Here is a 22,315-nt window from a genome sequence, read left to right as displayed (position 1 = left end):
AATTTTGTTTTTACACGCATTCAATCTTTCACTCCAACCAAAATCTACAATTGCATTGATTCCCAATTCCTTCTTCCCCTTTATTTTATTTTATTCTATTTCTTTTATTCCTTTTTCTTTTTATATTATTTCCATTAGCTTTAAACTTATTTTAAATGTTGAAAATATAACCATCTTTCCCTAAATACATTTAGTTGATCCAAATTAATTTACTTAATTCTATATTTTCAAATATTCCAGTTTAGTAATTATAATTAATATTAATTCATCTTAAATATTAATTTGAAGTTAACTTTCACAAAAACTTGTTTAAGGTGTATTGTAAAACCATGGTTAAAGTTCAGACATTTAAAATTATTTGAACTAAAATGATAGAAAAAATCCAAATTATAAGCACCAAAATCATATTAATTTTTGTTAAGCTCATAGCTAGGCAAATGAAAAATGTAATATAAATCTAATTTAGTCCTTGAATGTGAAAAGTGAATGTCGCATTGATGAACAAAGTTAAAATGCTTTTTTAATATTCCCACAATAACAATAACAATAAAATATGAAAAACAAATAAAAAGCAAAAAATGGAACAATTGGTATATATCTCTTTCAATGGTTTCTCAAGGACAATAGTCAGTACTGAAACATGTTCTTTCTTAATCTCTCTGTCTGACAACGCAAAGATTTCACGTAAATTCATGTTAGTGTTATGATTGAGAAAACCCATTTCATTAGGTTATATATCATTAAAAACAATAGCAAATAAATTAAATAAAATATCATATCATAAAAATTTAAGAGAAAGATAGACTGATTGACATTTCATATAATCAATTGTAATGTAACAATCCATAACCCAAAAAAAAAAAAACAAAAAAAAAAAAAAAAACAAAACTATTATCCACAAAAACATCTAAAATTCCATCCTTCCCTTCTTCATTTCTACACGAGGGGTTCTCAATATTTGCTTTTTCCATAAAAAAGAAAAAGCCAAAAAAAAAAAAAAACATATGTTAAAGGAAAAATACAAAAGAAGAAAGAAAACAAAAAAAGATAGAGAGAACTAACAAAAAATTTGGTGAAGGAGGAGGTTGAATAATCATGGATGATATTGGGAAGTGATAATGCCATTATGTTTCATTGACGGACCAGAAGGAGGAACTGGGAAAGCTTTAGGAAGGAAGGCATTGACAAATGTTGGAGAATTATTATGATTATCGACATTAATGCTTCTAATGTTGAGTTGCTTCAGTCTTGAGCCATGGCTGAAACCCACATACAAAATGAGCATTAAAACCAAAACAAACCACATTACACCTATGACCTCACTTCCTTTTCCCATTGAAATTAAACCGAAAGAGAGTTTAAGATCAATATGAGGATTTTAGGGAGTCAGCTTTTTTGTGGGCAATCTCAAAAATGGAGAGAATTAAAGAGAGATAAGAAGAAAGATGGGGTTGTTTTATGGGGAAGATATAGATACACTGGGGACAATAGGGGTTTATTAAAACAAAGAATTTTAAGGGGATGGGAATGGGATTGAGACATAAATTTAATTATATAAAGAAAAAGGGGGCAAGAACAAAGAAATGAAAGATGTGAAGGTAGTGATTTGAAAGGTTATAGAATTAGGGAAAAGTTTTTTTTTTTTTTTTTTTTTTTTTTTTTTGTTCATGGTCTCTCTTTTCCTCTTTTTAGTACATTATCAAGATTATATTTGTGTTGAAATAAATTCAGTGAAATTGTATTTAGATAACATGGATTCAATAAGAAAAAAATCTGCAAACAAACTTGACATGTTTTTAGAGTTCTTTTTCCATGCCAAAGTAAGTATAGTGACTTTATAGATATTAACAAACGAAACCCTATATCATTAGATAAAAATATGGTTCCATCTTAAAATGAATGAACCATCTGTTTGTAGTTCCATTTTGACTTCTAATCCGATCTTTACATTCATGTCTTTCATTCTATAATTAATAAACTATAATATAAGAAACTCCAAAGCTATGTTTGGGGTAAGTATGATGGGGGGTTAGGATTGGGACTAAAGCCCAATCTTCGTTTAGGCCTAAGTTTTACATAAATGGGGATTAGGGTTATCTTAATCCCTATAACCCTTCTCATATCCCTATCGTCATCCTCTATAACTCTTCGTATAAGCCTCCTCAACCTTAGTGAAATTTGGCCGTACTCCTCCTCTATTCCTCTGTAATCCATTCGATTTTCCTTCTCTTTTCATTGTATTATTCTTCATTTTCTGTTCTACTTTCGTTTCACCTCGTAACAGATCTCTTTCTCTCCCCGATTGGTTTTGTGTTTGGTTGTCATTTATGCGTGTTGCCTTCAAAACCTCTCACCTTCCTCTCTATCTTTCCATTCAAGGCTTTACTATCACAGTCGTCGCGTCGATGTAGCCTTGCCACTCAAATTTGGACTTTGCATTACTTTCATTTCGACCCAAAGCCCCATCAAGTGACAAATGCTACACAAAGTTGAAAGGAAGATGAGTAGGGTCTAACAGAGCACGACATGGGTTGTCGGTTAACATCGAAGGTTTGTGTAGTCTATGATGAGTTCATTGCTGGTGGACACTCTCTGATTCCTTTTTTACATGATCAAATCTTTGCTTGTTGGTTGTTTTCGGTATGTTGACATACATTTTTTTTTGTCCAACTCCTTCGTTTCTTTGCTTCGTTCTATATTGTATTCAATTTCGTTTGCTTTTTCCTTTCAATATAACGTATTTGTGTTTGAACCCCCCCCCCCCTCCCCACCACTTTAATCTTTTCCTGTCCACATATATGCCTTCTGTTTTGGTATTAATTGTTGTGACTGCAATTTTTTTCCATCCGCATTCCATTTGATCTTGTTTGGGGCCTATTGGTTTTTAATTTTCTTTGTTACTTTTTTCATTGTCTGATACTTGTTTGCAGATGAAATGTTTTGTATTATGTTTTCAACAAGTTCTATGTTTCATCAATAAGTTCCTTTCTATTTCAACACCCCCCAAATTATCTATGTTGTCTTAATCTAATGTATGGTTTGCAATCGAATCAATTGGTTTCACTACCTTTTTTTTCTTATTGTTCCAATCCGGTTTGCTTATTGCTTGTTGGTTCTTCATAACTTTGTCAATTCCACTGCTCATCTCTGTTTATGTCAATATTATGCTTATTGTGTACTGTGTACTTATGCTGCTATAGTTTTACATACCTAACTTCCTAATTTCTTTAGTTTAGGTCTTCAAGTTTGCCTATCATTTTCCGTTGTGACATTCAATTGCCATATCCTCTATTTTCTGGGATACTTATTGGTTTTTTAATGTTTGGTGTCCTATTTATTACCATTTTTCTTGACTATATATATGGCCTCTGGTTCCCATTCCATTGCATCACTGTGCTAGATATTTTCACTATCTTCTCCCTCTTTGGTATGTTTAAATAAAAGTATACTTTCATTGTTTAGCATACACTAACTTCTCTAGGATCTTTCTTTCTGTTTTGTCCCTCTGTTCGGGGCCCCTTTTTTATTCCTTTGTTAAGTGTATCGAGTATGTTTACCATGCTTCATTATAATGTTAGCTTGAATTATTAGTTACTGTTATTTCAAGTTCTTTATATGTCTATGTTGTCCCTATGGTTCATCACTCTGTTGTAGTTTTCAAACATGAAAACTATCGAAAAAACTTTATACACACTTTTTGTCATTGCTTGCTTTGCATTTACTTATGATGTCATTATGTCCACTACACAAAATTCAACCACAACGAAATTTTTCTTGAATGACTTTGCGTGAATTTCTTAACTCTGAGGCTACTTCTTTTCCCTTACATTATTTATTGGTGCTTCTATATTTTATTGTACCGTTGTATGCATTTGTAAGGGCAAATTTCAGTTAAGGTATCTTCTCACAACTTTTCTTTATTTTCCCATTATATAATCTATAACGATTAGCTTAGATATGTTTTGTAATCTTTGGTTTCGTATTAGATATGTTTTGCAATCTTTGGTTTCTTAATTCAAGTTGTAGCAGTTTAACAATTCATTTACGAGGTACTACGGTTATAACCATGTACTTTTTCAAGTTCCGTCTATTCACATTTTATTAATGGAATGCTGTAATAATTCCCTTTATTTTGTTCATAGTTTTTAACGATTTGTTCTGTCATGTAAGAGACATTTGCTTCCTGCCTTCATTTTGTAATATTATGGAAACATTGTTTGATTCATTGCTTGCTTTGCATATTGCTATAATATTTGCGACCAACTACCACTTTGTTATTATTGGTCAAAAAAATCTTGTTTACAAGTAGTCGTGTTTAGATTTTTAAAAATATATACATAAATATACTTTTTTTATGTTCAAAGTGCGTTATAGTGATTTAAAAAATAGTGATTAAGGAAAAAAAAAAGATATTTATATACTGCTGTATTTCTCCAACTTCCTGTGGTGTTGTTATTTTTTTCCATTATATAAATCAAACTTCATTTACATGTTCACGTATCTTACGAATAACAAATTTCAACAATGTAAATATAATAAAACATACACATAGGAATTTCAATGTAGTCGTTTTAGAGAATCATTGTAACTTCGAGTTATGAAAATAGAATTTCAACATATTTCCCAACTTTCAATTTGGTTTTGGACAATATAAAAATTGTGAAATGTTTTTTTTACTATCATGGCAAACAATAAGGCTGTCATTTGAAAATTAACAAAAAAAGAAATGTAATTTTCTTACTCAATCTTGACTACAATTTTGACTAATCTAGGAATACATGTGGTTTGGTTCTAAACTTTTCAAATATACATTTTAGTTTTCGAGTTTTTATAATAATAAATTTATTTGATTACGTACAATTTTGGTTTTTGATTTTTCTAAAATAGGTTTTAAATGTTTCAAAAATAATTTTTGTTTGATTTTTTAACTAGAAAAAATTAGATGGACGGAAATTGCATATAAATAAAGTTATTTGAGAAACCTTCTAAACCTATTTTTGAAAATTTTGGAAATAAATGGGTCTAATCTTTTAAATTTGAAGTCTAAAAATGTACATCTTTGAAACTCAAAACCAAATGCAAGATTTAAAAATATTGTGTGTTAAACGGTAGAAATGTTGTTGCATTGAAAGTGGGTTTGGAGTTGGATTAATTTTGCTAAAATTTAACCTTGTTTTTAAATTGTGGATTTTCTTAAACTTAGATATAATTTTAAATTATTTTTCAAGTTTGTTCTTTGAAATTTGATTTACTTTATATGTTTATTTCTTTTCCACCCAATCAAATCCATAACTCTTTTTAATTTTTCATAAGTTGAGTGCATTCGTATTTATTTAAAACTATAAATAAAAATAACATAAAATTTTTTCTCACTCAATTTTAACTACAAGGAAAAGAATGTGTAGAAACATACTATACCCACTGCTGTTATTCCAAAAAGGATGGATTAATTACTAGAAGGTGCCATACATTTTTCAGTATAAAATGCATTTCAAAAGATATTACACTTTCTAAAAAAAAAAAAAAACTAATTTGTTTTTAGAAAAAATGTGGACATTAGGAAAACATAGTAAATTTTGATTTTTTTTTAATCAAATAGTTGCGAGGAGGCTTTGAATATATTTTCAATTTAAAACTGCATTTCGACATATTTTCAAAACCTTTAAACGTAACCCAAATTCATAGTATGTGATTAGGTTAACCTTAGTCATTTTTAATGCGTTGTTAAGGTTCTTTTCTAACAGGGTGTCGATCTTTAATTTATAATGGACGAACACGGGTTTGCATCTCTACTCAATGCGCTCATAACATCTCGACGTCAGTTACTACTAATATTGGAGTTGTTACATAACGATACAAAGAGAATACCCCATATCCCGTAGGACACTAGGCATAGGATTAGACAGTTAGCCTATTTTCACATGATTCATGTATCAAACCTAGTGTGTCAGCAAAGTACGAGAACGGACTGAAGATGGTTTACCATTTTGTGCCACCTACTTAGGACCATTACTGGACTAACGTCGACAGAAGTTGTAGATGTTGAAGAGATGGTCGCAATATTCCTCAACATACTCGCACACGACGTAAAAAATCGTGTTATTCAATGGGAGCTCATGAGGTCATGTGAGACAATTTTCCGCTATTTCAACATGGTGTTGTTGGCAGTAATTCGACTGCATCACGAGCTCTTGAAAAAACCACAACCAATACCAAACGGTTGCATAGATCAAGGAAGGAGGGGGTTTAAGTTTCGTCTTTTTCTCAAACTATGTACTTCCAATCATTCAACTTAAGATCTTGTTATTAATCATTAGTTATGCTTGTAGAATTGTCTTGGTGCATTAGATGACACGTATATCAAAGTCAACGTTCTAGAAAGTGAGCGACCTAGGTATAGAATACGCAATGGGGAGGTGGCCACAAATGTCCTTGGCATGTGTGACACGAAAGGAGATTTCATTTACGTACTTGCCAATTGGGAAGGTGCCTAAGAGTAACTACCTACGACACTGTACGTATAAATGCAATTTAGCAATTAACAGCTACGACATTTTAATCGTGCAATGTGATCACAGGCTATTTCTATCTGGTTGATGTCGGGTACCAAAATATAGAGGGTTTCTTGGTACCCTACAAAGGCCAACGCTACCACTTGCAGGAGTGGCGTGGCTTTGAAATGCACCTTCAACGTCAAAGGAGTTCTTCAATATGAAGCATTCATCTGTGCGTAATGTAATTGAAAGAGCCTTTGGTGTCTTGAAGAGTCGGTGGGTGATGTTGCGGGAAAAGTCCTACCCTGTGGAAGTCCAATGTCGCACAATACTCGCATGTTGTCTGCTCCACAATCTTAGCAATAGGGAGATGACAAACTTTGATATAGCAGACGACATAGATGAGGTTGATTCCACCCACACGATTACTGCCGGTGATAACATACATTACATAGAGACCTCCGATGAATGGAGTCAGTGGAGGGATGAGCTTGTAGAAAAAATGTTTAGTGACTAGGAGTTGCGTAACCAGTATAACAATTAGTGTACCATAATTGAATGTTCAACGTTCATTTTCATACTTAAGTAGTGATTGCATTAGGTCTTATTTTGTCATAGTTTTTGGAATATATTTATTTCGAATGTATTGATTACGCAAGTAAATGAATGGAAAACTATTTTTTAGTAGGAGTTGAATGTACTATGTATTTGTATTGTAATCGTAGGGACATTAATGACACTAATATGTTTGCATTTGATTTATAGCATGACAACTACATTGAGACTACCTAAGCACAGTTGGACGAAAGAGGAAGCGGCAAGTCTCATCGAGTTAGTAAATGCTGGTGGCTAGAGGTCCAACGACAGGACCTTTCGTTCCGGGTACCTAAATCAGCTGATGAGAATGATTGCATTCAAGATCCTAGGTTGTAACGTCCATGCTTCAACAATTGACAACCTAAATAAAATTGTTGAAGAGAATGTTCCATGCGCTAGTAGAGATGCGTGGCCCGAGTTGCAGTGGGCTTGGGTGGAATGATGAATAAAAGTGCATTGTTGCAAAGAAAGAAGTGTTCGACAATTGGGTTAAGATGTGTTATTAGTCATTTTAATAATTACTGTAGTATTTTTTGTAACGCCCAACAATTTCGGTTTCCTTTTGTTTTGACCATTAATATTAATACTAAAGTGTGTTTATTATTAGTATTAAAGTAAAGTTTTTTTTTTATGTATTAATTTTGAAGTTAGGGGGTGAAATAAATTATTGGCTTAACAAATAAATGGCCTTGGAAAGGGTCAAAGGTGGTTATTGGAGGAGAGAGGAAAGAGGGTTTTAAAGATTTCTTTTATTATTTTTATTTCTTTTAAAAAGAGGCCTTGGGACTCGTGCGTAAAGAGGAAGAGGAAAATTTTCAAGAAAGAAAAAGGGGGAAAAATTTTCCTATTGAAACCCTAGCCGCCGCACGCCGCCGCCGCCGCCGCCGCCGCCGCCGCCGCGAACCCGAGCCGCCAAGTACCCTTCTCTGTTCAGCAGCGCAGCCGAGCCGCAGTCGCAACCGAGCCGTCGCCGAGCTCCCAGCCGCGCCGGGAGAATCGTCCAAGCCGATCTGCGCAGCCGAGCGTCCGTCGGAGCAGCCGTCTCTCGCACGCCGAAGCCGAGTCGAAGCCGCCTCCGCGCGTCCGCAGCCAACCCGTCAGCCAGCCGAGGCGCGCCGCTCCGATCCGACGCAAGCGCAGCCGAAACGCCAGTCGGTAGCCGTCGCCGAGCGAAGCCGCGGTAGCCGGACCACCAACAACCGCCGCGCCGCCCGAAATCCGGAAGCCGAAGCCTCGCGCGCAAGGGTCCGACCGAAGACCCGCCCCGCGACCCGAACCGACGCGCGCCACCTTCCGGAAACCCGACCCGCGCCCGCGTGCACCCGTGCGTGAGCCGCGCCCGCGTGTGAAGCCGCGCCGCGCGCTTTTGCGTAGCCGAGCCGCGTCTCCCCTGTTGCAAGCCGAGCCGCACGCGAAATCCCTGTACCGAGCCGAGCCGCGTCTGCCCAAGCCGAGCCGGTCCTGTCTTCTTCCAGCCGAGCCGCCAAGACTAAATTGGCTCCATCCACCTATATTTCGGTAAGCTAATTAATTATTGTGGTCTTTCCGGTAAGACTCCATGCTCGGACGTTAGTTAAATTAATTTGGGTCTAAATTAAATTATTTTCCTCAAGGGACGTCTTGGACCAAGAAATTACTGCAGCGCGGGATTTCTTCAGTAGGGGCTCGAGCACTGCAACCTCCTTCTAGGGTAAGTTAAATTCAATTGAGTCTCGAACCGTTGGTCGTTGGCGACCTATTTACGAATTTTGACTTATTAAACAGTTAGGACTTCGTCGCTTGGAAAACGTACTGCCTCGCGGTTAGGACTCGACAAGTAGATCTCCAGGTAAGAGATTCTACTACTAGTTTCATGTTTGAAGTATGAGACTGTGTATGCCCTATGTTGCATATTGAGGATTTGACAGTATGATGCCTGAAATAAATGCTAGTATGATGCAAATGACGATATAGTTGTGCTATAGCCTGTTATGTGTGGCAAGATCTATTATGGTTACGACGAATGACGGGACGGAGAGTGTAGAAATGATTTATGTGACATGTTATATGCTGATGCCATGTGTATGTTTACTGCAATTAGGGTACCTGTTAGCTTGATTTCTGTTAGAGTCGTACCTGCATGGGTGTCCTTCGGGATCACCACCTATTGAGGACTGTGTGGTCCGACGGGACGCCAGTCTAGCATGATATAGACATGACTCGAGTGACTCGACGGGGTCCTCGCATCCCGACTGTCCTAGGTGTCCCCGGGCACCGAAGACCAGAGTTACGTTCCTACGGGAGCGCATGATTGCACGTGTTCGGGAACGTGCCAGAGATTGGGTACCAGTTATCAGGACTCTAACAGGAAGTTAACAGGCACCTAGTGGGACTAGTAGTGGGTCCCTTACTGAGTATTTTTATACTCATTCTCTCCATTTTATGTTTTCAGGTAGAGGACGGGGCAAGGGCAAGGGCAAGCTGGCGAGCGACCCGAAGTGAGACCGAGGAGGGCCATAGGGACTACCGCTTCCGCTTATTTCTTATTTCAGATTTTAGCATTTGAGTTTGAGTACTTTTTATTTTTCACTATCTTTTATGTAGATAGGGCCCGAGTAGGATTTCAGAACGTTTTTACATTTTTGCATGACTACCTTGTTTATGTTTTTATAAATGAATTTCTTGAACCGTATGCTTTTAATAAAATTTTTAGACTTAAACCACTTGTTCTATATTTAGTAATGACTTCGATTCAGCATAAGGAGTTGGGTCGTTACAGTTGGTATCAGAGCACAGTGTTTTAGGTTCTGTAGACTGACCTACGATGTAAGTCATTTTTGTTTGGTTTTACTTCACCCTATGGCTATACGGTCCTTCGGCACTCGCCAGGTATGTCTAAAGCCTTGCTAATGTTAAGATTACAATTTTGCCTGAATAGTCTAAGACCTAGATATAGGGTGTTAAGTTCTTGTGGTGAGAAGTTTGTTGGTGAATTTTAGGGAGAATGCCGCCACGTAGAGGTACACGCCGAGGAGGTGGTAGGGGAGGCAGAGGAGCCGGTCGTGGCCAGCCGGAGGCGCCACCTGTTGCACCGGCAGTCGACCCAAACGCACCGGTCACCCAGGCGGATCTCGCCGCAATGGAGCAGCGTTATCAGGACATGCTGCAAGCTGCTTTGGCGCCTTTCCTTGCCGCCCAGCAGAACCAGGCCGCCCCTGTTCAGGCCGAGGCCGCCCCTGCTCAGGCCCAGGCCGCCCCTGTTCAGGCTCAGGCCGTCGCTCCTCCAGCCCCTGAGGAAGCTCAACCAGTACCAGTTCAACTGTCGGCCGAGGCGAAACACTTACGGGATTTCAGGAAGTATAATCCCAAGACCTTTGACGGATCCATGGACAACCCCACAAAGGCCCAAATGTGGTTGACGTCCATAGAGACTATTTTCCGGTACATGAAGTGCCCAGAAGACCAGAAGGTGCAGTGTGCAGTCTTCTTCTTGGAGGACAGGGGCACCGCCTGGTGGGAGACCGCGGAGAGAATGCTAGGGGGCGATGTAAGCAAAATAACATGGGAGCAGTTCAAGGAGAACTTCTATGCTAAGTTTTTCTCCGCCAATGTGAAGCACGCCAAGCTGCAAGAGTTCCTAAACTTGGAGCAAGGCGACATGACGGTGGAGCAGTACGACGCCGAGTTCGATATGCTGTCCCGCTTTGCTCCCGATATGGTAAGAGATGAGGCTGCCAGGACGGAGAAATTTGTTAGAGGACTCAGGCTAGACCTTCAGGGCATTGTCAGAGCCCTCCGCCCAGCCACGCATGCTGATGCACTACGTATAGCACTGGATTTGAGCCTGCCTGAGAGAGCCGATGCGTCTAAGGCTGCCGGCAGAGGGTCAGCCTTGGGACAGAAGAGAAAGGTTGAGACGCAGCCTGACGTAGCACCGCAGCGAACACTGAGGTCAGGAGGTGTCTTCCAGAGACACCGACGGGAGCTTGCAGCAGCCGGGAGGACTCTGAGAGAGCTACCCGCTTGTACTACCTGCGGGAGAGTCCACGGAGGTCGTTGCTTGGCTGGAAGTGGAGTCTGCTTTAGGTGCAGACAGCCGGGGCACACTGCTGATATGTGTCCTCGGAAACCCTTTGAGACGACACCGCCCCAGCCTTCTGCGGCCCAGCAGGGGAGAGTTTTCGCCACTACCCGGCAGGAGGCCGAGCGAGCTGGCACTATGGTGACAGGTACGCTCCCAATTTTGGGGCACTATGCTTTTGTGCTATTTGACTCTGGGTCATCCCACTCGTTTATATCCTCCGTTTTCGTTCAGCATGTGGGTTTAGAGGTAGAGCCTTTGGGTAGTGTTTTGTCGGTTTCTACTCCATCTGGGGAGGTCCTGTTATCCAAAGAACAAATAAAGGCATGTCGGGTAGAGATAGCGAATCGTATGTTAGACGTGACCTTGCTAGTGTTAGACATGCAGGATTTTGATGTGATACTAGGCATGGATTGGCTATCAGCCAACCATGCAAATATAGACTGTTATGGCAAGGAAGTTGTCTTCAACCCTCCCTCCGAGGCTAGTTTCAAATTCAGGGGGGCAGGCATGGTATGTATACCCAAGGTCATCTCAGCCATGAAGGCTAGTAAACTACTCAGCCAGGGTACTTGGGGTATTTTGGCAAGCGTAGTGGATGTGAGAGAGCCGGAAGTTTCCCTATCTTCCGAACCAGTGGTAAGAGAGTACCCCGACGTTTTTCCAGACGAACTTCCAGGACTTCCGCCTCCCAGAGAAGTAGACTTCGCTATCGAGTTAGAGCCGGGCACTGCCCCAATCTCGAGGGCCCCTTACAGAATGGCTCCAGCCGAACTAAAGGAGTTGAAGGTCCAGTTACAGGAGTTGCTGGACAAAGGCTTCATCCGGCCCAGTGTGTCGCCTTGGGGAGCCCCAGTATTGTTCGTGAAGAAGAAGGATGGGTCAATGCGCCTTTGTATTGACTACCGAGAGCTGAACAAGGTGACAGTCAAAAACCGCTACCCCTTGCCCAGGATTGATGACCTGTTCGATCAGTTGCAGGGAGCCACCGTCTTCTCCAAGATCGACCTGCGATCAGGCTATCACCAGTTGAGGATTAGGGACGGTGACATCCCCAAGACGGCCTTTCGATCGAGGTACGGACATTACGAATTCGTTGTGATGTCTTTCGGCTTGACTAACGCTCCTGCAGTATTCATGGACCTGATGAACAGGGTGTTTAAGGAGTTTCTAGACTCGTTCGTCATAGTCTTCATTGACGACATCCTCATTTACTCAAAAACTGAGGCTGAGCACGAGGAGCACTTACACCAAGTTTTGGAGACCCTTCGAGCCAACAAGTTGTATGCCAAGTTCTCCAAGTGTGAATTCTGGTTAAGGAAGGTGACGTTTCTTGGCCACGTGGTTTCCAGTGAGGGAGTTTCAGTAGATCCCGCAAAGATTGAAGCGGTGACCAACTGGACCCGACCGTCCACGGTTAGTGAAATTCGAAGTTTTCTGGGCTTGGCAGGTTACTACAGGAGGTTCGTGGAAGACTTCTCACGTATAGCCAGCCCGTTGACCCAGTTGACCAAGAAGGGAACCCCTTTTGTCTGGAGCCCAGCTTGCGAGAGGAGCTTTCAGGAGCTCAAACAGAAGCTAGTGACTGCACCGGTCCTGACAGTGCCCGATGGTTCGGGAAACTTTGTAATCTATAGTGACGCCTCCAAGAAGGGACTAGGTTGTGTCCTGATGCAGCAGGGTAAGGTAGTTGCTTATGCCTCCCGCCAGTTGAAGATCCATGAGCAGAACTACCCTACCCATGACTTGGAGTTGGCAGCTGTAGTCTTTGCACTGAAGATATGGAGGCACTATCTGTACGGTGAGAAGATTCAGATTTACACCGATCATAAGAGCCTGAAGTACTTCTTCACCCAGAAGGAGTTGAACATGAGGCAGAGGAGGTGGCTTGAGTTGGTGAAAGACTACGACTGCGAGATCCTATACCACCCAGGTAAAGCGAATGTAGTGGCTGATGCGCTAAGTAGGAAAGTTGCACATTCAGCAGCGCTAATCACCAAGCAGACCCCCTTACTCAGGGACTTTGAGAGGGCAGAGATTGCAGTCTCAGTAGGTGAGGTTACCGCACAGTTGGCTCAGTTGACAGTTCAGCCAACCTTGAGGCAAAAGATCATTGCTGCTCAGCTGAATGATCCTTATTTGGCAGAGAAGCGTCGCGTGGTAGAGACAGAGCAAGGTGAAGGCTTCTCCATATCCTCTGACGATGGCCTTATGTTTGAAGGACGCCTGTGTGTGCCGGAAGACAGCGCAGTTAAGACGGAGCTTTTGACTGAGGCTCACAGTTCCCCGTTTACCATGCACCCTGGGAGTACGAAGATGTACCAGGACTTAAGGAGTGTCTATTGGTGGAGGGGCATGAAGAGGGATGTGGCAGACTTTGTCAGTAGATGCTTGGTGTGCCAGCAGGTGAAGGCACCTAGGCAGCATCCAGCAGGGTTGTTGCAACCCTTGAGTGTGCCAGGGTGGAAGTGGGAGAGTGTGTCGATGGATTTTATTACGGGACTGCCCAAGACCCTAAGGGGCTACACGGTGATCTGGGTCGTGGTCGACAGACTCACGAAGTCGGCCCATTTCGTGCCAGGGAAATCCACTTACACTGCCAGTAAGTGGGGGCAGCTATATATGACAGAGATTGTGAGACTACATGGAGTACCCGTATCCATCATTTCAGACAGAGACGCCCGTTTCACATCGAAGTTCTGGAAAGGACTTCAAATTGCATTAGGTACAAGGTTGGACTTCAGCACGGCATTCCACCCTCAGACTGATGGTCAGACAGAGAGATTGAACCAGATTTTAGAAGACATGCTGCGAGCCTGCGTACTAGAGTTTTCAGGAAGTTGGGACTCCCATCTGCATCTGATGGAGTTTGCCTATAACAACAGCTACCAGGCTACTATCGGTATGGCACCGTTCGAGGCTCTGTATGGCAAGTGCTGTAGATCCCCTGTCTGCTGGGGCGAGGTTGGAGAGCAGAGGATGCTAGGCCCCGAATTAGTGCAGACGACCAACGCAGCCATACAGAAGATCCGAGCTCGTATGCTGACAGCCCAGAGCAGACAGAAGAGTTACGCTGATGTACGACGTAAGGACCTCGAGTTTGAAGTGGGAGATATGGTCTTTCTGAAGGTTGCACCCATGAAGGGTGTTCTGAGGTTCGCGAAGAAGGGGAAGCTGAGCCCACGCTTCGTAGGGCCGTTCGAGATATTGGAGCGGATTGGCCCCGTGGCTTACCGCTTGGCGCTACCCCCATCGTTTGCTGCAGTGCACGACGTATTCCATATCTCCATGCTGAGGAAATATGTCGCAGACCCAACACATGTGGTGGACTTCGAGCCACTGCAGGTTAGCGAGAATCTGAGCTACGAGGAGCAGCCTGTCGAGGTCCTGGCAAGGGAGGTCAAGAAGCTTCGCAGTCGAGAAATCCCACTGGTCAAAATCCTTTGGCAAAACCATGGAGTGGAAGAGGCAACGTGGGAGAAAGAAGAGGATATGAGAGCCCAGTACCCCAAGCTGTTCGAGGATTAGAACTTTCGAGGACGAAAGTTTTTTTTTAGGAGGGAAGATTGTAACGCCCAACAATTTCGGTTTCCTTTTGTTTTGACCATTAATATTAATACTAAAGTGTGTTTATTATTAGTATTAAAGTAAAGTTTTTTTTTTATGTATTAATTTTGAAGTTAGGGGGTGAAATAAATTATTGGCTTAACAAATAAATGGCCTTGGAAAGGGTCAAAGGTGGTTATTGGAGGAGAGAGGAAAGAGGGTTTTAAAGATTTCTTTTATTATTTTTATTTCTTTTAAAAAGAGGCCTTGGGACTCGTGCGTAAAGAGGAAGAGGAAAATTTTCAAGAAAGAAAAAGGGGGAAAAATTTTCCTATTGAAACCCTAGCCGCCGCACGCCGCCGCCGCCGCCGCCGCCGCCGCCGCCGCGAACCCGAGCCGCCAAGTACCCTTCTCTGTTCAGCAGCGCAGCCGAGCCGCAGTCGCAACCGAGCCGTCGCCGAGCTCCCAGCCGCGCCGGGAGAATCGTCCAAGCCGATCTGCGCAGCCGAGCGTCCGTCGGAGCAGCCGTCTCTCGCACGCCGAAGCCGAGTCGAAGCCGCCTCCGCGCGTCCGCAGCCAACCCGTCAGCCAGCCGAGGCGCGCCGCTCCGATCCGACGCAAGCGCAGCCGAAACGCCAGTCGGTAGCCGTCGCCGAGCGAAGCCGCGGTAGCCGGACCACCAACAACCGCCGCGCCGCCCGAAATCCGGAAGCCGAAGCCTCGCGCGCAAGGGTCCGACCGAAGACCCGCCCCGCGACCCGAACCGACGCGCGCCACCTTCCGGAAACCCGACCCGCGCCCGCGTGCACCCGTGCGTGAGCCGCGCCCGCGTGTGAAGCCGCGCCGCGCGCTTTTGCGTAGCCGAGCCGCGTCTCCCCTGTTGCAAGCCGAGCCGCACGCGAAATCCCTGTACCGAGCCGAGCCGCGTCTGCCCAAGCCGAGCCGGTCCTGTCTTCTTCCAGCCGAGCCGCCAAGACTAAATTGGCTCCATCCACCTATATTTCGGTAAGCTAATTAATTATTGTGGTCTTTCCGGTAAGACTCCATGCTCGGACGTTAGTTAAATTAATTTGGGTCTAAATTAAATTATTTTCCTCAAGGGACGTCTTGGACCAAGAAATTACTGCAGCGCGGGATTTCTTCAGTAGGGGCTCGAGCACTGCAACCTCCTTCTAGGGTAAGTTAAATTCAATTGAGTCTCGAACCGTTGGTCGTTGGCGACCTATTTACGAATTTTGACTTATTAAACAGTTAGGACTTCGTCGCTTGGAAAACGTACTGCCTCGCGGTTAGGACTCGACAAGTAGATCTCCAGGTAAGAGATTCTACTACTAGTTTCATGTTTGAAGTATGAGACTGTGTATGCCCTATGTTGCATATTGAGGATTTGACAGTATGATGCCTGAAATAAATGCTAGTATGATGCAAATGACGATATAGTTGTGCTATAGCCTGTTATGTGTGGCAAGATCTATTATGGTTACGACGAATGACGGGACGGAGAGTGTAGAAATGATTTATGTGACATGTTATATGCTGATGCCATGTGTATGTTTACTGCAATTAGGGTACCTGTTAGCTTGATTTCTGTTAGAGTCGTACCTGCATGGGTGTCCTTCGGGATCACCACCTATTGAGGACTGTGTGGTCCGACGGGACGCCAGTCTAGCATGATATAGACATGACTCGAGTGACTCGACGGGGTCCTCGCATCCCGACTGTCCTAGGTGTCCCCGGGCACCGAAGACCAGAGTTACGTTCCTACGGGAGCGCATGATTGCACGTGTTCGGGAACGTGCCAGAGATTGGGTACCAGTTATCAGGACTCTAACAGGAAGTTAACAGGCACCTAGTGGGACTAGTAGTGGGTCCCTTACTGAGTATTTTTATACTCATTCTCTCCATTTTATGTTTTCAGGTAGAGGACGGGGCAAGGGCAAGGGCAAGCTGGCGAGCGACCCGAAGTGAGACCGAGGAGGGCCATAGGGACTACCGCTTCCGCTTATTTCTTATTTCAGATTTTAGCATTTGAGTTTGAGTACTTTTTATTTTTCACTATCTTTTATGTAGATAGGGCCCGAGTAGGATTTCAGAACGTTTTTACATTTTTGCATGACTACCTTGTTTATGTTTTTATAAATGAATTTCTTGAACCGTATGCTTTTAATAAAATTTTTAGACTTAAACCACTTGTTCTATATTTAGTAATGACTTCGATTCAGCATAAGGAGTTGGGTCGTTACATTTTTACAAAAAGGACTAACCATTTATTATTGCACTTGAACAGAGTCATCTGGCAACGAAGGGCCTCCTTAATAAGTCGTTCCCCACTATGACAAAATGTCGTACGTGTTTGGCAAAGATCATGCGACGGGAGCTCGGGCTGATACTTTTGTAGACATTGGATCAAACGATCCTGCTGGGTACGAGGTATTTGCCTTTAATGCTATGTCGGATATGGACTTCCAGCTTATGTACAGTCAGGGATTGAACATGTCTCCTAACAAATTAATGGGAACAAGAACCACTTGGATAAGTGAGGGTAGATATGTTTCGAGCGGCTCTAAGTGAAAATGTAAAGGATAGCCCGCAGACAATGTAGATGTAATTCGCACTGCAATTGAGTACGAAAATGAACAACTTAACCGCATTGTTGAATGGCTTGTCTTACAACATCAAGACACAAGCCAAACAAGTCAAGAGGTCGTCCGACAGTTGAAAGCCATCCCTGAGCTGACATTGATGGATAGGTGTCGCTTAATGTGTATATTGATACATAACGTGGAAGGCATGAAAGCTTTCCTTGATGTTCCCAACAATATGAAGTACCCGTTCTGTAGCATCATTCTTGAAGAAAACCAATGACCAGTTTGTTTGTTGTATTCGTATTAGTGGCTTTTCAGACTTTAACTATATGTTCTTATTATGTGTTTTGTCTTATTATCGCATGAACTTCTCTTTGTGTTTAAGCTTTATGGTATGTATTTTCATTTCGCTTTCCTATGTAATGGTATCATATTGTTGTACTATCGTATGAATGTATTGTTTTTGTTGAATATTAACTACAAGTTCTATTGAAAGACTATTTCTCAATTGCGTACGTGTGGAAATAATTTGTTTCAATGTGCTAACAAAATTACGAATTTACGTATTAATTTTGCACGACAGAACATAAAAGAAGAAAAAAATAATTAAATGGGACTCAGGTTAACAATTTAGAAAATAAATATTTTGTTACTCACGAGGTACGTAAGAAAAATATTTCATAATGTATGTAAAAATTATTTTGGGTTATTATAATTACACAAATGAATATTGATAATTAAAAAAAATAAATGATACTTTTTTAATTCTTATATTAATATTCCTTATTAAAAAAATCTTAAATCCAATTAACGTAATACTACAAACACATATTATCATAACACTACACTTATAACTCTTATAATTCTTCATAATACTACACTTATAACTCTTCCTCCAAACACATATTATAATAATACTACTCTTATAAAATAAAGAACAAAAAACTAAATAAGAAGAACAATGCAAGAAAACAAAAGAAGAATAGAGAAGAGATGGAAAAGAGAAGACAATTTAACTCAATTGTGGTGTGTCTTACAAAAGCACCCCACTCCTCTTTTTATAGGATATATCATGGTGTAGGTTACATTATGGAATTCAATGGGATGAAAGTTACAATATGAAATTGAATGAGAGTTATATGAAAATTGCAACCTATGTAGGTTATGGATATCTACATTTATAATATATCATTATATTTACAATACTCCCCATTAGATATCCATTGTATATAAAAATAAATGCCTCGTTAAAACCTTACTAGGAAAAAATCCAAAGAAAAAGAATCTTAGTGAAGGAAAAAGAGTACATCATTTTTATATATCAATAACTACCTCATTAAAAACCTTGCTAGGAAAGCCCAATGAGAAAAATCATAGTCAAGGGAAAAAGAGTGCAATATTCTTATTCCTTAAGGGCAATATTTATACTCCCCCTTATGGATACATCACTTGAGTTCTCTAAGTCGTCGCATTTCAATCTTGTGCACCCGCTTTTCAAATTTTGATGTGGGTAATGCTTTTGTGAATAAGTCCGCCAAGTTGTCTTTTGAAGAAATTTGTTAAACACTAATGTCACCATTTTCTTCAAGATTATGTGTATAAAAGAGTTTTGGTGAGATATGCTTTGTTCTATCTTCTTTTATATATCCTCATTTGGTTTGTGCTATACATGCAGTATTATCTTTAAATAATATTGTTGGTAAACTTTTACTGAAAGACAAACCACATGTTTCTCGAATATGATGAGTCATTGACCTTAACGATACAAGTTCTCTACTAGCTTCATGAATTGCAAGAATTTCTACATGATTTGATGAAGTGGCCGTAATGGTTTGCTTTACAGACCGCCAAGATATATCAGTTCCTCCACATGTAAACAGATAACCTGTTTGAGATCTTGCTTTGTGTGAGTTAGATAAATATCCAGCATTTGCATAACCAACTAGATCAAAGTTTGATTTATTTTATTAAAACAAACCCATACCAATTGTCCCTCGAAGATAACGAAGTACATGCTTAACTCCATTCCAATGTCTTTTTGTTGGAGAAGAACTATATCTTGCTAATAAATATACTGAAAATGCTATATCTGGTATTGTGTTATTAGCAAGATACATTAGTGCACCTATTGCACTAAGGTATGATACTTCAGGACCAAGTAATTCTACATTATCTTCTTGAGGTCGAAAGATATCATTTTTTGCATCTAGTGATCGGACCACCATTGGAATGTTTAATGGGTGTGCTTTGTCCATGTAGAATCCTTTGAAAATCTTTTCTGTATATGTCGATTGATGAATAAAAATTCCATCGGCTAAATACTCGATTTGCAAGCCAATGCAAAATTTTGTCTTACCAAGAGCTTTCATTTCAAATTCCTTTTTGAGATATTCTATTGCCTTTGAAAGCTCTTCAGGAGTTCCAATTATATTTAAATCATCAACATATAAAGCTATAATCACAAATATTGACTGTGATTTCTTAATAAAAACACATGGACAAATTGGATTATTTTGATGACCTTCTTTTAATAAATATTCACTTAAGCAATTGTACCACATTCGTCTTGATTGTTTCAATCCATATAATGATTTTTGTAATTTGATTGAACACAATTCTCTAGAGTTTGAATTATATGATTCAGGTATCTTAAATCATTCAAGGATTTTCATATATATTTCATTTTCCAAAGATCCATACAAGTTGCTGTAAATACATCCATAAGATGCATATCAAGATTTTCATATACAATCAGACTAATTAAATATCTTAATGTAATAGCATCCACCATAGGAGAATATGTTTCCTCACAATCAATGTCTGGTCTTTGAGAAAATCCTTGTGCAACAAGTCGTACTTTTTATCTAGTGACCTCATTATTTTCATTTTGTTTATGCACAAATACCCATTTAAATCCCATAGTTTTTACACCTTTAGGTGTATGAACTACAGGTCCAAAAACTTCACGTTTCGTAAGTGAGTTTAATTCTGCTTGGATGGGTTCTTTCCACTTGAGCCAATCCTTTCTATTATGACATTTGTCAATAGATTTAGGTTCATAATCCTCATTTTCATGAATGATATTATGTGCAACATTATAAGCAAAAATGTTGTCAACAACTACATTAGTTATATTCCATCTTTTTCTTGTCATGGTATAATTTATCGAGATCTCATTGTTATCTTCATATACTTGAGTTTCTTCAACATTTTTACTATTAGTCGTGTCCAGGACTTTTTCTTGAATGTTTTTATTGTCAATTAAGTCATTTCGACTATTGGTCACTTTTCTTTTTTGAAGATTTTTATCCTTTAAACTCACCGGTCTACCACGCTTTTGGCGCAATGCTGATTCATTAATTGTATCAACTTGCTGAGTTAGGATTTCAATTCTAGATGGATCATTTGTAGCTGGAATATATGACCTTGGTCACTTTCTTAGTATCTCTAAATGCATCTAGCATTTGGTTTGCTACACTTTATAAATAAATTATCTTTTGAACTTCTAGTTTACATTGCTTTGTACGAGGATCTAAATGAGACAATAACGATACATTCCAGGCAATTTTATTTTCCAACTTCTTAATTCCTCCCCCTAATGTTCGAAAATTTATCTCATTAAAATGACAATCAGTGAATTGTGCAGTAAATACATCTCCCGTCAAGGGTTCAAGATATCTAATAATTGATGGAGATTCAAATCCGACATGTATTCCTAACCTTTTTGAGGTCCCATTTTAGTACGTTGTGGTGGGGAAATTGGAACATATATTGCACAACAAAAAATTCGCAAATGAGAAATATTTGGTTCCTAGCCATAAGCTAATTATGTTAGGGAATACACATGATAAGATGTCAGTATTATGCGTATAAGTGACGTTGCTGCAGAATAGCATGACCCCATATAGATAATGGAATTTTTACTCTTATAAATAATGGTCTGGCAATCAATTGTAAACGCTTGATATAAATGATTCTGCCAATCCATTTTGTAAATGATATGAACATCAGCTACAGAATGTTCAATATTTATCCCAATTGACATGCAATAGTTAAATGCTTTGGATGTAAATTCACCAGCATTATCAAGTCGAATATGTTTTATTGTATAATCAGGAAATTGTGCTCTTAATTTGATTAATTGAGTAAGTAATCTTGCAAATGCAAGGTTTTGACTTGATAATAAACACATATGTGACCATCTACTCGATGCGTCAATTAAAACCATGAAGTATCTAAATGGTCCACTTGGTGGATTGATGGGTCCACATATGTCACCATGAATTCGTTCAAAAAATGTAGATGACTCAACTCCCACTTTTGCCGGTGACGGCCTAATAATTAATTTTCCTTGAGAGCAAGCAATACATGGTAATTCATTGGATTGAAGAATCTTCTTGTTCTTTAGTGGAAATCTATGAGAATTTTAAAAAATTCTTCTTATCATTATTGACCCAGGATGACCCAATCGATAATGCCAAACAGTAAACATTTTTAAATTAATGAACTTCGGGTTCATGGTTGCATATGTTTCAATTACTCGTATATGAGTATAATATAATCCAGAAGAAAAGACAGACAGTGTTTCCAATATATGCTTCTCATGTGAAACAATAAATGTAATATAAAGATATTCTATATTATTTTTATTGTTAGTTTCAACATGATAACCATTTTAACGTCTATCTTTGAAACCCAATAAGTTTCTTTTTTACTTACTAGAGAACAAAGCACTACTAATTGTGAATTTTGTTCCTCTAGGCAAAATAAGGTTTGCTCTACCAAAACCTTCAAGCATTGTTAATGTAGAAAAATATTTTTTACTTTTAAGTGTTGTGTGCGTAGTTGCACTATCTGGCAAACATAAGTCTTAATTGTTCATCTTTGAGTCAACCAAAATATGAGAAATGTCTATAACTCTACATTGAAAAAAAAACGGTTACAATAAGTCTCTTGGTAAAAAGAAAAAACTAACCTGAAATGTAAATAATGTAAATAAACTAGTAAATGTTAAATAAAGAAAACATAATGCA

Source organism: Cucumis melo, chromosome 1 (genome assembly GCF_025177605.1).
Source record: "Cucumis melo cultivar AY chromosome 1, USDA_Cmelo_AY_1.0, whole genome shotgun sequence".
Lineage (NCBI taxonomy): Eukaryota > Viridiplantae > Streptophyta > Magnoliopsida > Cucurbitales > Cucurbitaceae > Cucumis > Cucumis melo.
Note: the sequence above shows the minus strand (reverse complement) of the source record.